Here is a 13,474-nt window from a genome sequence, read left to right as displayed (position 1 = left end):
GAAAGTTTTGCTTCGTTTTCGGTCGGGCCGAAATAGCTCAGTTGGGAGAGCGTTAGACTGAAGATCTAAAGGTCCCTGTTTCAATCCCGGGTTTCGGCAATATCTGGTGATTTTGCGTTTCCTTCATTTTCAGGGGAGAAGCTGGTTTGATATCGAGACAGTGCTTGAGGGATGGGCTGTTCAGCGGTTGCGTGATACTAATTTTCGACATGACTTTTTTTAGATTCAGCGCTCTTTTTCTGTTACTTTCTAGTTATACTCTGCCCAGTTTTGTATATGAAGAATGAACAATGTTTAAGCGATGCGATGTGTTCAATTCTTATGCAGTAACTCTATCACCCAGTGTGTGCCGGATACAAAATCATCTCAGGCTGGGCTTTCACGGAGTCCTAGGGCATTTTGTTGCCGTTTAAATCGGTCGTTTAGGGCGTGGTATTAATAAAGCCAAGAGCGCGGGCCCGATCCCCGTATGGGCCATCGCAATTTTTCATAATTTTTATTCGGTTTTTAGTAACATTTACAATCAAATCTTCATAACGAAACAAATCCACACGCAATCCCAAGGGATGGGACTTATTTGGAATAACAGCCATTGCTTCTTTGCCGACGGTGTGCAGAGCACAACTTTTTGTTCATAACGTGTTTCTTGCTTTGCTGATAACCGATGAACTGGAGACCAGTTCCCGGCAATGGTAAAAAGCAGAACAGACAGACAGAACGGTTCTGTCGCCCTTGATGGGCAAAAGGCTTCAGTTCAGGACAAAAACACCAAATGAAATGTTCACACGGTACCGAGAGTGAAAATTCCCGGAAAAAGGAGAGAATGAAATGGATTTCAGTGGATGCCTAGCCGCACTTAACGCTGTGATTGCGCGGAAATGTCTTTGGTGTTCTCCACAAAAACTGCTTTTTGCTGCGAACAGTTTTCCCTGGCGCGAATGTGATGAAAATTTCGAAAAAGCAAGGAGGAAAGACTGGGTTGGTCTGTTTGCTGGCACAGACGTTTGCTGCAGCTTCCCTGGTGGTCTAGTGGTTAGGATTCGGCGCTCTCACCGCCGCGACCCGGGTTCGATTCCCGGTCAGGGAACATTGTATTTGCGTTGCTTCGAAATGCAATGCTGCTCCTGAACAAGCTTGCAGCTCACCTTGCTGTTGTTGCCCCAATCATCAGCAGCGCGTCGTGATACAACAGACACTTCTGTTTTAAAGTCTGCACTAAATGACAAGATCTCGGTCAACAATTGGAACTGCAATTGCTGAAAAACAACTTAAATTTTGCCAATCAAGGCTTTCTTTAGTCTTCCAGGTACCTATTTGCGCCACATCACTCGAGCTTATCATCAATCAAAGCATTGCCACTGTGGAAATATTCAGCATTTTAAAATTCGCAAAGTGTGCAAGACTGGAATCAGGGAATGCCTGGACCATGGGGACCGATAACGTATCCTTGAGCATTCCTTTGGCCTGGGCCCCTTCTATATTGCACATTGGCTCACTGCGTGTCAATGTTTCGCGTTCACAGGCGATTTGCAAGATCTGGATTTCCCGGCAGAGAATTCATGGAGTTTTTCTTCAAACCGAGATTCACCATCACTAACGTTAAATCTCTCCTTGATTCGCGACTCTTATCTCTCTTCATCATATCACTGCTAAGGACTGAACCTGCTTTAATTTCACCTTGGCTCGGGGTCAGTGCGGCTCAATAGGACTTCGGCCCGTCTCCTTTTGACAACCCATCAGTGCCGAGAACAGAACGGGGAATTTTACTGACATGTTATGTTCTGAATCAGTTCTAAACTCTCCAGTATATTTCACTGTGTCTTCAACACTGTGAGATCTAGCCTGGTGTGCAATCTTTGTGTCTTTATGAACACTTCAGCAGAACATTAAATGTACATATGGAACTACAATTGCTGATTGACACTGTACGGTTTGCCAACATTTAAGTGCAGTGTGAGAACAATCACAATGATCATTATTCTTCCATGTACGTTCTTGCGCGGCATCACCCTAACAAACCGAGCTGATCACAGCCCGGCTATCAGTCAATTCATTGCCAGTGCGGAAAAATGCACATTTTCAAGTTAGCAACGTGCACAATCCCGGAATCAGAGAGTGCCTGGATCGTGGGCAGTGATAAATTAACATGAGCATAAAGATTTTCAATATCATTATACATTACATGAACACATCCCGAGCTCCGAGATGTGTTTGCGAGCCATTGCCCCGAAATGAGGACTGAGTGTGCGGGGCTATTCCTACCGGGGTTTAAGTTTTCTTTCAAAAAGGTGCGAGAAAGTTTTGCTTCGTTTTCTGTCGGGCCGAAATAGCTCAGTTGGGAGAGCGTTAGACTGAAGATCTAAAGTTCCGTGGTTTAATCCCGGGTTTCGGCAATATCTGGTGATTTTGCGTTTCCTTCATTTTCAGGGGAGAAGCTGGTTTGATATCGAGACAGTGCTTGAGGGATGGGCTGTTCAGCGGTTGCGTGATACTAATTTTCGACATGACTTTTTTTAGATTCAGCGCTCTTTTTCTGTTACTTTCTAGTTATACTCTGCCCAGTTTTGTATATGAAGAGTGAACAATGTTTAAGCGATGCGATGTGTTCAATTCTTATGCAGTAACTCTATCACCCAGTGTGTGCCGGATACAAAATCATCTCAGGCTGGGCTTTCACGGAGCCCCAGGGCATTTTGTTGCCGTTTAAATCGGTCGTTTAGGGCGTGGTATTAATAAAGCCAAGAGCGCGGGCCCGATCCCCGTATGGGCCATCGCAATTTTTCATAATTTTTATTCGGTTTTTAGTAACATTTACAATCAAATCTTCATAACGAAACAAATCCACACGCAATCCCAAGGGATGGGAATTATTTGGAATAACAACCATTGCTTCTTTGCCGACGGTGTGCAGAGCACAACTTTCTGTTCATAATGTGTTTCTTGCTTTGCTGATAACCGATGAACTGGAGACCAGTTCCCGGCAATGGTTAAAAGCAGAACAGACAGACAGAACGGTTCTGTCGCCCTTGATGGGCAAAAGGCTTCAGTTCAGGACAAAAACACCAAATGAAATGTTCACACGGGACCGAGAGTGAAAATTCCCGGAAAAAGGAGAGAATGAAATGGATTTCAGTGGATGCCTAGCCGCACTTAACGCTGTGATTGCGCGGACATGTCTTTGGTGTTCTCCACAAAAACTGCTTTTTGCTGCGAACAGTTTTCCCTGGCGCGAATGTGATGAAAATTTCGAAAAAGCAAGGAGGAAAGACTGGGTTGGTCTGTTTGCTGGCACAGACGTTTGCTGCAGCTTCCCTGGTGGTCTAGTGGTTAGGATTCGGCGCTCTCACCGCCGCGACCCGGGTTCGATTCCCGGTCAGGGAACATTGTATTTGCGTTGCTTCGAAATGCAATGCTGCTCCTGAACAAGCTTGCAGCTCACCTTGCTGTTGTTGCCCCAATCATCAGCAGCGCGTCGTGATACAACAGACACTTCTGTTTTAAAGTCTGCACTAAATGACAAGATCTCGGTCAACAATTGGAACTGCAATTGCTGAAAAACAACTTAAATTTTGCCAATCAAGGCTTTCTTTAGTCTTCCAGGTACCTATTTGCGCCACATCACTCGAGCTTATCATCAATCAAAGCATTGCCACTGTGGAAATATTCAGCATTTTAAAATTCGCAAAGTGTGCAAGACTGGAATCAGGGAATGCCTGGACCATGGGGACCGATAACGTATCCTTGAGCATTCCTTTGGCCTGGGCCCCTTCTATATTGCACATTGGCTCACTGCGTGTCAATGTTTCGCGTTCACAGGCGATTTGCAAGATCTGGATTTCCCGGCAGAGAATTCATGGAGTTTTTCTTCAAACCGAGATTCACCATCACTAACGTTAAATCTCTCCTTGATTCGCGACTCTTATCTCTCTTCATCATATCACTGCTAAGGACTGAACCTGCTTTAATTTCACCTTGGCTCGGGGTCAGTGCGGCTCAATAGGACTTCGGCCCGTCTCCTTTTGACAACCCATCAGTGCCGAGAACAGAACGGGGAATTTTACTGACATGTTATGTTCTGAATCAGTTCTAAACTCTCCAGTATATTTCACTGTGTCTTCAACACTGTGAGATCTAGCCTGGTGTGCAATCTTTGTGTCTTTATGAACACTTCAGCAGAACATTAAATGTACATATGGAACTACAATTGCTGATTGACACTGTACGGTTTGCCAACATTTAAGTGCAGTGTGAGAACAATCACAATGATCATTATTCTTCCATGTACGTTCTTGCGCGGCATCACCCTAACAAACCGAGCTGATCACAGCCCGGCTATCAGTCAATTCATTGCCAGTGCGGAAAAATGCACATTTTCAAGTTAGCAACGTGCACAATCCCGGAATCAGAGAGTGCCTGGATCGTGGGCAGTGATAAATTAACATGAGCATAAAGATTTTCAATATCATTATACATTACATGAACACATCCCGAGCTCCGAGATGTGTTTGCGAGCCATTGCCCCGAAATGAGGACTGAGTGTGCGGGGCTATTCCTACCGGGGTTTAAGTTTTCTTTCAAAAAGGTGCGAGAAAGTTTTGCTTCGTTTTCTGTCGGGCCGAAATAGCTCAGTTGGGAGAGCGTTAGACTGAAGATCTAAAGTTCCGTGGTTTAATCCCGGGTTTCGGCAATATCTGGTGATTTTGCGTTTCCTTCATTTTCAGGGGAGAAGCTGGTTTGATATCGAGACAGTGCTTGAGGGATGGGCTGTTCAGCGGTTGCGTGATACTAATTTTCGACATGACTTTTTTTAGATTCAGCGCTCTTTTTCTGTTACTTTCTAGTTATACTCTGCCCAGTTTTGTATATGAAGAGTGAACAATGTTTAAGCGATGCGATGTGTTCAATTCTTATGCAGTAACTCTATCACCCAGTGTGTGCCGGATACAAAATCATCTCAGGCTGGGCTTTCACGGAGCCCCAGGGCATTTTGTTGCCGTTTAAATCGGTCGTTTAGGGCGTGGTATTAATAAAGCCAAGAGCGCGGGCCCGATCCCCGTATGGGCCATCGCAATTTTTCATAATTTTTATTCGGTTTTTAGTAACATTTACAATCAAATCTTCATAACGAAACAAATCCACACGCAATCCCAAGGGATGGGAATTATTTGGAATAACAACCATTGCTTCTTTGCCGACGGTGTGCAGAGCACAACTTTCTGTTCATAATGTGTTTCTTGCTTTGCTGATAACCGATGAACTGGAGACCAGTTCCCGGCAATGGTTAAAAGCAGAACAGACAGACAGAACGGTTCTGTCGCCCTTGATGGGCAAAAGGCTTCAGTTCAGGACAAAAACACCAAATGAAATGTTCACACGGGACCGAGAGTGAAAATTCCCGGAAAAAGGAGAGAATGAAATGGATTTCAGTGGATGCCTAGCCGCACTTAACGCTGTGATTGCGCGGACATGTCTTTGGTGTTCTCCACAAAAACTGCTTTTTGCTGCGAACAGTTTTCCCTGGCGCGAATGTGATGAAAATTTCGAAAAAGCAAGGAGGAAAGACTGGGTTGGTCTGTTTGCTGGCACAGACGTTTGCTGCAGCTTCCCTGGTGGTCTAGTGGTTAGGATTCGGCGCTCTCACCGCCGCGACCTGGGTTCGATTCCCGGTCAGGGAACATTGTATTTGCGTTGCTTCGAAATGCAATGCTGCTCCTGAACAAGCTTGCAGCTCACCTTGCTGTTGTTGCCCCAATCATCAGCAGCGCGTCGTGATACAACAGACACTTCTGTTTTAAAGTCTGCACTAAATGACAAGATCTCGGTCAACAATTGGAACTGCAATTGCTGAAAAACAACTTAAATTTTGCCAATCAAGGCTTTCTTTAGTCTTCCAGGTACCTATTTGCGCCACATCACTCGAGCTTATCATCAATCAAAGCATTGCCACTGTGGAAATATTCAGCATTTTAAAATTCGCAAAGTGTGCAAGACTGGAATCAGGGAATGCCTGGACCATGGGGACCGATAACGTATCCTTGAGCATTCCTTTGGCCTGGGCCCCTTCTATATTGCACATTGGCTCACTGCGTGTCAATGTTTCGCGTTCACAGGCGATTTGCAAGATCTGGATTTCCCGGCAGAGAATTCATGGAGTTTTTCTTCAAACCGAGATTCACCATCACTAACGTTAAATCTCTCCTTGATTCGCGACTCTTATCTCTCTTCATCATATCACTGCTAAGGACTGAACCTGCTTTAATTTCACCTTGGCTCGGGGTCAGTGCGGCTCAATAGGACTTCGGCCCGTCTCCTTTTGACAACCCATCAGTGCCGAGAACAGAACGGGGAATTTTACTGACATGTTATGTTCTGAATCAGTTCTAAACTCTCCAGTATATTTCACTGTGTCTTCAACACTGTGAGATCTAGCCTGGTGTGCAATCTTTGTGTCTTTATGAACACTTCAGCAGAACATTAAATGTACATATGGAACTACAATTGCTGATTGACACTGTACGGTTTGCCAACATTTAAGTGCAGTGTGAGAACAATCACAATGATCATTATTCTTCCATGTACGTTCTTGCGCGGCATCACCCTAACAAACCGAGCTGATCACAGCCCGGCTATCAGTCAATTCATTGCCAGTGCGGAAAAATGCACATTTTCAAGTTAGCAACGTGCACAATCCCGGAATCAGAGAGTGCCTGGATCGTGGGCAGTGATAAATTAACATGAGCATAAAGATTTTCAATATCATTATACATTACATGAACACATCCCGAGCTCCGAGATGTGTTTGCGAGCCATTGCCCCGAAATGAGGACTGAGTGTGCGGGGCTATTCCTACCGGGGTTTAAGTTTTCTTTCAAAAAGGTGCGAGAAAGTTTTGCTTCGTTTTCTGTCGGGCCGAAATAGCTCAGTTGGGAGAGCGTTAGACTGAAGATCTAAAGTTCCGTGGTTTAATCCCGGGTTTCGGCAATATCTGGTGATTTTGCGTTTCCTTCATTTTCAGGGGAGAAGCTGGTTTGATATCGAGACAGTGCTTGAGGGATGGGCTGTTCAGCGGTTGCGTGATACTAATTTTCGACATGACTTTTTTTAGATTCAGCGCTCTTTTTCTGTTACTTTCTAGTTATACTCTGCCCAGTTTTGTATATGAAGAGTGAACAATGTTTAAGCGATGCGATGTGTTCAATTCTTATGCAGTAACTCTATCACCCAGTGTGTGCCGGATACAAAATCATCTCAGGCTGGGCTTTCACGGAGCCCCAGGGCATTTTGTTGCCGTTTAAATCGGTCGTTTAGGGCGTGGTATTAATAAAGCCAAGAGCGCGGGCCCGATCCCCGTATGGGCCATCGCAATTTTTCATAATTTTTATTCGGTTTTTAGTAACATTTACAATCAAATCTTCATAACGAAACAAATCCACACGCAATCCCAAGGGATGGGAATTATTTGGAATAACAACCATTGCTTCTTTGCCGACGGTGTGCAGAGCACAACTTTCTGTTCATAATGTGTTTCTTGCTTTGCTGATAACCGATGAACTGGAGACCAGTTCCCGGCAATGGTTAAAAGCAGAACAGACAGACAGAACGGTTCTGTCGCCCTTGATGGGCAAAAGGCTTCAGTTCAGGACAAAAACACCAAATGAAATGTTCACACGGGACCGAGAGTGAAAATTCCCGGAAAAAGGAGAGAATGAAATGGATTTCAGTGGATGCCTAGCCGCACTTAACGCTGTGATTGCGCGGACATGTCTTTGGTGCTCTCCACAAAAACTGCTTTTTGCTGCGAACAGTTTTCCTTTGCGCGAATGTGATGAAAATTTCGAAAAAGCAAGGAGGAAAGACTGGGTTGGTCTGTTTGCTGGCACAGACGTTTGCTGCAGCTTCCCTGGTGGTCTAGTGGTTAGGATTCGGCGCTCTCACCGCCGCGGCCCGGGTTCGATTCCCGGTCAGCGAACATTGTATTTGCGTTGCTTCGAAATGCAATGCTGCTCCTGAACAAGCTTGCAGCTCACCTTGCTGTTGTTGCCCCAATCATCAGCAGCGCGTCGTGATACAACAGACACTTCTGTTTTAAAGTCTGCACTAAATGACAAGATCTCGCTCAACAAGTGGAACTACAATTGCTGAAAGACAACGTAAATTTTGCCAATCAAGGCTTTCTTTAGTCTTCCAGGTACCTATTTGCGCCACATCACTCGAGCTTATCATCAATCAAAACATAGCCACTGTGGAAATATTCAGCATTTTAAACTTCGCAAAGTGTGCAAGACTGGAATCAGGGAATGCCTGGACCATGGGGACCGATAACTTATCCTTGAGCATTCATTTGGCCTGGGCACCTTCTATATTGCACATTGGCTCACTGCGTGTCATTGTTTAGCGTTCACAGGCGATTTGCAACATCTGAATTTCCCGGCAGAGAATTCATGGAGTTTTTCATCAAACCGAGATTCACCATCACTAACGTTAAATCTCTCCTTGATTCGCGACTCTTAGCTCTCTTCATCATATCACTGCAAAGGACTGGACCTGCTTTAATTTCACCTTGGCTCGAGGTCAGTGCGGCTCAATAGGACATCGGCCCGTCTCCTTTTGACAACCCATCAGTGCCGATAACAGAACGGGGAATTTTACTGACTTGTTATGTTCTGAATCAGTTATAAACTCTCCAGTATATTTCACTGTGTCTTCAACACTGTGAGATCTGGCCTGGTATGCAATCTTTGTGTCTTTATGAACACTTCAGCAGAACATTAAATGAACATATGCAACTACAATTGCTGATTGAGACTGTACGGTTTGCCAACATTTAAGTGCAGTGTGAGAACAATCACAATGATCATTATTCTTCCATGTACGTTCTTGCGCGGCATCACCCGAACAAACCGAGCAGATCACAGCCCGGCTATCAGTCAATTCATTGCCAGAGCGGAAAAATGCACATTTTCAAGTTAGCGACGTGCACAATCCCGGAATCAGAGAGTGCCTGGATCGTGGGCAGTGATAAATTAACATGAGCATAAAGATTTTCAATATCATTATACATTACATGAACACATCCCGAGCTCCGAGATGTGTTTGCGAGCCATTGCCCCGAAATGAGGACTGAGTGTGCGGTACTATTCCTACCGGGGTTTAAGTTTTCTTTCAAAAAGGTGCGAGAAAGTTTTGCTTCGTTTTCGTTCGGGACGAAATAGCTCAGTTGGGAGAGCGTTGGACTGAAGATCTAAAGGTCCCTGGTTCAATCCCGGGTTTCGGCAATATCTGGTGATTTTGCGTTTGCTTCATTTTCAGGGGAGAATCTGGTTTGATATCGAGACAGTGCTTGAGGGATGGGCTGGTCAGCGGTGGCGTGATACTAATTTTGGACATGACATTTTTTTAGATTCAGCGCTCTTTTTCTGTTAATTTCTATTTATACTCTGCCCAGTTTTGTATATGAAGAGTGAACAATGTTTAAGCGATGCGATGTGTTCAATTCTTATGAAGTAACTCTATCACCCAGTGTGTGCCGGATACAAAATCATCTCAGGCTGGGCTTTCACGCAGCCCTAGGGCATTTTGTTGCCGTTTAAATCGGTCGTTTAGGGCGTGGTATTAATAAAGCCAAGAGCGCGGGGCCGATCCCCGTATGGGCCATCGCAATTTTTCATAATTTTTATTCGGTTTTTAGTAACATTTACAATCAAATCTTCATAACGAAACAAATCCACACGCAATCCCAAAGGATGGGAATTATTTGGAATAACAGCCATTGCTTCCTTGCCGACGGTGTGCAGAGCACAACTTTCTGTTCATAACGTGTTTCTTGCTTTGCTGATAACCGATGAACTGGAGACCAGTTCCCGGCAATGGTTAAAAGCAGAACAGACAGACAGAACGGTTCTGTCGCCCTTGATGGGCAAAAGGCTTCAGTTCAGGACAAAAATACCAAATGAAATGTTCACACGGTACCGAGAGTGAAAATTCCCGGAAAAAGGAGAGAATGAAATGGATTTCAGTGGATGCCTAGCCGCACTTAACGCTGTGATTGCGCGGACATGTCTTTGGTGTTCTCCACAAAAACTGCTTTTTGCTGCGAACAGTTTTCCCTGGCGCGAATGTGATGAAAATTTCGAAAAAGCAAGGAGGAAAGACTGGGTTGGTCTGTTTGCTGGCACAGACGTTTGCAGCAGCTTCCCTGGTGGTCTATTGGTTAGGATTCGGCGCTCTCACCGCCGCGGCCCGGGTTCGATTCCCGGTCAGGGAACATTGTATTTGCGTTGCTTCGAAATGCAATGCTGCTCCTGAACAAGCTTGCAGCTCACCTTGCTGTTGTTGCCCCAAATATCGGCAGCGCGTCGTGATACAACAGACACTTCTGTTTTAAAGTCTGCACTAAATGACAAGATCTCGCTCAACAAGTGGAACTACAATTGCTGAAAGACAACGTAAATTTTGCCAATCATGGCTTTCTTTCGTCTTCCAGGTACCTATTTGCGCCACATCACTCGAGCTTATCATCAATCAAAGCATTGCCACTGTGGAAATATTCAGCATTTTAAACTTCGCAAAGTGTGCAAGACTGGAATCAGGGAATGCCTGGACCATGGGGACCGATAAATTATCCTTGAGCATTCATTTCGCCTGGGCCCCTTCTATATTGCACATTGGCTCACTGCGTGTCAATGTTTAGCGTTCACAGGCGATTTGCAAGATCTGAATTTCCCGGCAGAGAATTCATGGAGTTTTTCATCAAACCGAGATTCACCATCACTAACGTTAAATCTCTCCTTGATTCGCGACTCTTATCTCTCTTCATCATTTCACTGCTAAGGACTGAACGTGCGTTAATTTCACCTTGGCTCGGGGTCAGTGCGGCTCAATAGGACTTCGGCCCGTCTCCTTTTCACAACCCATCAGTGCCGAGAACAGAACGGGGAATTTTACTGACATGTTATGTTCTGAATCAGTTATAAACTCTCCAGTATATTTCACTGTGTCTTCAACACTGTGAGATCTAGCCTGGTGTGCAATCTTTGTGTCTTTATGAACACTTCAGCAGAACATTAAATGTACATATGGAACTACAATTGCTGATTGACACTGTACGGTTTGCCAACATTTAAGTGCAGCGTGAGAACAATCACAATGATCATTATTCTTCCATGTACGTTCTTGCGCGGCATCACCCTAACAAACCGAGCAGATCACAGCCCGGCTATCAGTCAATTCATTGCCAGTGCGAAAAAATGCACATTTTCAAGTTAGCAACGTGCACAATCCCGGAATCAGAGAGTGCCTGGATCGTGGCCAGTGATAAATTAACATGAGCATTAAGATTTTCAATATCATTATACATTACATGAACACATCCCGAGCTCCGAGATGTGTTTGCGAGCCATTGCCCCGAAATGAGGACTGAGTGTGCGGGGCTGTTCCTACCGGGGTTTAAGTTTTCTTTCAAAAAGGTGCGAGAAAGTTTTGCTTCGTTTTCTGTCGGGCCGAAATAGCTCAGTTGGGAGAGCGTTAGACTGAAGATCTAAAGGTCCCTGGTTCAATCCCGGGTTTCGGCAATATCTGGTGATTTTGCGTTTCCTTCATTTTCAGGGGAGAAGCTGGTTTGATATCGAGACAGTGCTTGAGGGATGGGCTGTTCAGCGGTGGCGGGATACTAATTTTGGACATGACATTTTTTTAGATTCAGCTCTCTTTTTCTGTTACTTTCTATTCATACTCTGCCCAGTTTTGTATATGAAGAGTGAACAATGTTTAAGCGATGCGATGTGTTCAATTCTTATGAAGTAACTCTATCACCCAGTGTGTGCCGGATACAAAATCATCTCAGGCTGGGCTTTCACGCAGCCCTGGGGCATTTTGTTGCCGTTTAATTCGGTCGTTTAGGGCGTGGTATTAATAAAGCCAAGAGCGCGGGGCCGATCCCCCTATGGGCCATCGCAATTGTTCATAATTTTTATTCGGTTTTTAGTAACATTTACAATCAAATCTTCATAACGAAACAAATCCACACGCAATCCCAAGGGATGGAAATTATTTGGAATAACAGCCATTGCTTCTTTGCCGACGGTGTGCAGAGCACAACTTTCTGTTCATAACGTGTTTCTTGCTTTGCTGATAACCGATGAACTGGAGACCAGTTCCCGGCAAAGGTTAAAAGCAGAACAGACAGACAGAACGGTTCTGTCGCCCTTGATGGGCAAAAGGCTTCAGTTCAGGACAAAAACACCAAATGAAATGTTCACACCGTACCGAGAGTGAAAATTCCCGGAAAAAGGAGAGAATGAAATGGATTTCAGTGGATGCCTAGCCGCACTTAACGCTGTGATTGCGCGGACATGTCTTTGGTGTTCTCCACAAAAACTGCTTTTTGCTGCGAACAGTTTTCCCTGGCGCGAATGTGATGAAAATTTCGAAAAAGCAAGGAGGAAAGACTGGGTTGGTCTGTTTGCTGGCACAGACGTTTGCAGCAGCTTCCCTGGTGGTCTAGTGGTTAGGATTCGGCGCTCTCACCGCCGCGGCCCGGGTTCGATTCCCGGTCAGGGAACATTGTATTTGCGTTGCTTCGAAATGCAATGCTGCTCCTGAACAAGCTTGCAGCTCACCTTGCTGTTGTTGCCCCAATCATCAGCAGCGCGTCGTGATACAACAGACACTTCTGTTTTAAAGTCTGCACTAAATGACAAGATCTCGCTCAACAAGTGGAACTACAATTGCTGAAAGACAACGTAAATTTTGCCAATCATGGCTTTCTTTAGTCTTCCAGGTACCTATTTGCGCCACATCACTCGAGCTTATCATCAATCAAAGCATTGCCACTGTGGAAATATTCAGCATTTTAAACTTCGCAAAGTGTGCAAGGCTGGAATCATGGAATGCCTGGACCATGAGGACCGATAACTTATCCTTGAGCATTCATTTGGCCTGGGCCCCTTCTATATTGCACATTGGCTCACTGCGTGTCAATGTTTAGCGTTCACAGGCGATTTGCAAGATCTGAATTTCCCGGCAGAGAATTCATGGAGTTTTTCATCAAACCGAGATTCACCATCACTAACGTTAAATCTCTCCTTGATTCGCGACTCTTAGCTCTCTTCATCATATCACTGCTAAGGACTGAACCTGCTTTAATTTCACCTTGGCTCGAGGTCAGTGCGGCTCAATAGGACATCGGCCCGTCTCCTTTTGACAACCCATCAGTGCCGATAACAGAACGGGGAATTTTACTGACTTGTTATGTTCTGAATCAGTTATAAACTCTCCAGTATATTTCACTGTGTCTTCAACACTGTGAGATCTGGCCTGGTATGCAATCTTTGTGTCTTTATGAAAACTTCAGCAGAACATTAAATGAACATATGGAACTACAATCGCTGATTGAGACTGTACGGTTTGCCAACATTTAAGTGCAGTGTGAGAACAATCACAATGATCATTATTCTTCCATGTACGTTCTTGCGCG

The 13,474-nt window shown here is 44.8% G+C and overlaps 12 non-coding genes across 12 annotated transcripts; all 12 read left to right on the top strand.

Annotated features, from left to right (window-relative positions):
* The first annotated feature begins 26 nt into the window (after positions 1-26).
* trnaf-gaa (transfer RNA phenylalanine (anticodon GAA)) lies at positions 27-99 on the top strand. Its single transcript has one exon. It is a non-coding gene; the product is annotated as a tRNA-Phe (tRNA).
* Positions 100-1,015: 916 nt separating this feature from the next.
* On the top strand, positions 1,016-1,087 carry trnae-cuc (transfer RNA glutamic acid (anticodon CUC)). The gene has a single exon. It is a non-coding gene; the product is annotated as a tRNA-Glu (tRNA).
* A 1,233-nt stretch (positions 1,088-2,320) lies between these two features.
* On the top strand, positions 2,321-2,393 carry trnaf-gaa (transfer RNA phenylalanine (anticodon GAA)). The gene has a single exon. It is a non-coding gene; the product is annotated as a tRNA-Phe (tRNA).
* Positions 2,394-3,309: 916 nt separating this feature from the next.
* trnae-cuc (transfer RNA glutamic acid (anticodon CUC)) lies at positions 3,310-3,381 on the top strand. The gene has a single exon. It is a non-coding gene; the product is annotated as a tRNA-Glu (tRNA).
* Positions 3,382-4,614: 1,233 nt separating this feature from the next.
* trnaf-gaa (transfer RNA phenylalanine (anticodon GAA)) lies at positions 4,615-4,687 on the top strand. The gene has a single exon. It is a non-coding gene; the product is annotated as a tRNA-Phe (tRNA).
* A 916-nt stretch (positions 4,688-5,603) lies between these two features.
* trnae-cuc (transfer RNA glutamic acid (anticodon CUC)) lies at positions 5,604-5,675 on the top strand. The gene has a single exon. It is a non-coding gene; the product is annotated as a tRNA-Glu (tRNA).
* Positions 5,676-6,908: 1,233 nt separating this feature from the next.
* On the top strand, positions 6,909-6,981 carry trnaf-gaa (transfer RNA phenylalanine (anticodon GAA)). Its single transcript has one exon. It is a non-coding gene; the product is annotated as a tRNA-Phe (tRNA).
* Positions 6,982-7,897: 916 nt separating this feature from the next.
* On the top strand, positions 7,898-7,969 carry trnae-cuc (transfer RNA glutamic acid (anticodon CUC)). Its single transcript has one exon. It is a non-coding gene; the product is annotated as a tRNA-Glu (tRNA).
* A 1,233-nt stretch (positions 7,970-9,202) lies between these two features.
* Positions 9,203-9,275, top strand: trnaf-gaa (transfer RNA phenylalanine (anticodon GAA)). The gene has a single exon. It is a non-coding gene; the product is annotated as a tRNA-Phe (tRNA).
* A 917-nt stretch (positions 9,276-10,192) lies between these two features.
* Positions 10,193-10,264, top strand: trnae-cuc (transfer RNA glutamic acid (anticodon CUC)). Its single transcript has one exon. It is a non-coding gene; the product is annotated as a tRNA-Glu (tRNA).
* Positions 10,265-11,497: 1,233 nt separating this feature from the next.
* trnaf-gaa (transfer RNA phenylalanine (anticodon GAA)) lies at positions 11,498-11,570 on the top strand. Its single transcript has one exon. It is a non-coding gene; the product is annotated as a tRNA-Phe (tRNA).
* A 917-nt stretch (positions 11,571-12,487) lies between these two features.
* trnae-cuc (transfer RNA glutamic acid (anticodon CUC)) lies at positions 12,488-12,559 on the top strand. Its single transcript has one exon. It is a non-coding gene; the product is annotated as a tRNA-Glu (tRNA).
* The last annotated feature ends 915 nt before the right edge of the window (positions 12,560-13,474 follow it).

The sequence above is a fragment of the Pristiophorus japonicus genome, chromosome 28 (genome assembly GCF_044704955.1).
Source record: "Pristiophorus japonicus isolate sPriJap1 chromosome 28, sPriJap1.hap1, whole genome shotgun sequence".
NCBI classification, from domain to species: Eukaryota; Metazoa; Chordata; class Chondrichthyes; family Pristiophoridae; genus Pristiophorus; species Pristiophorus japonicus.
This window is presented reverse-complemented; position numbering and strand designations above follow the sequence as displayed.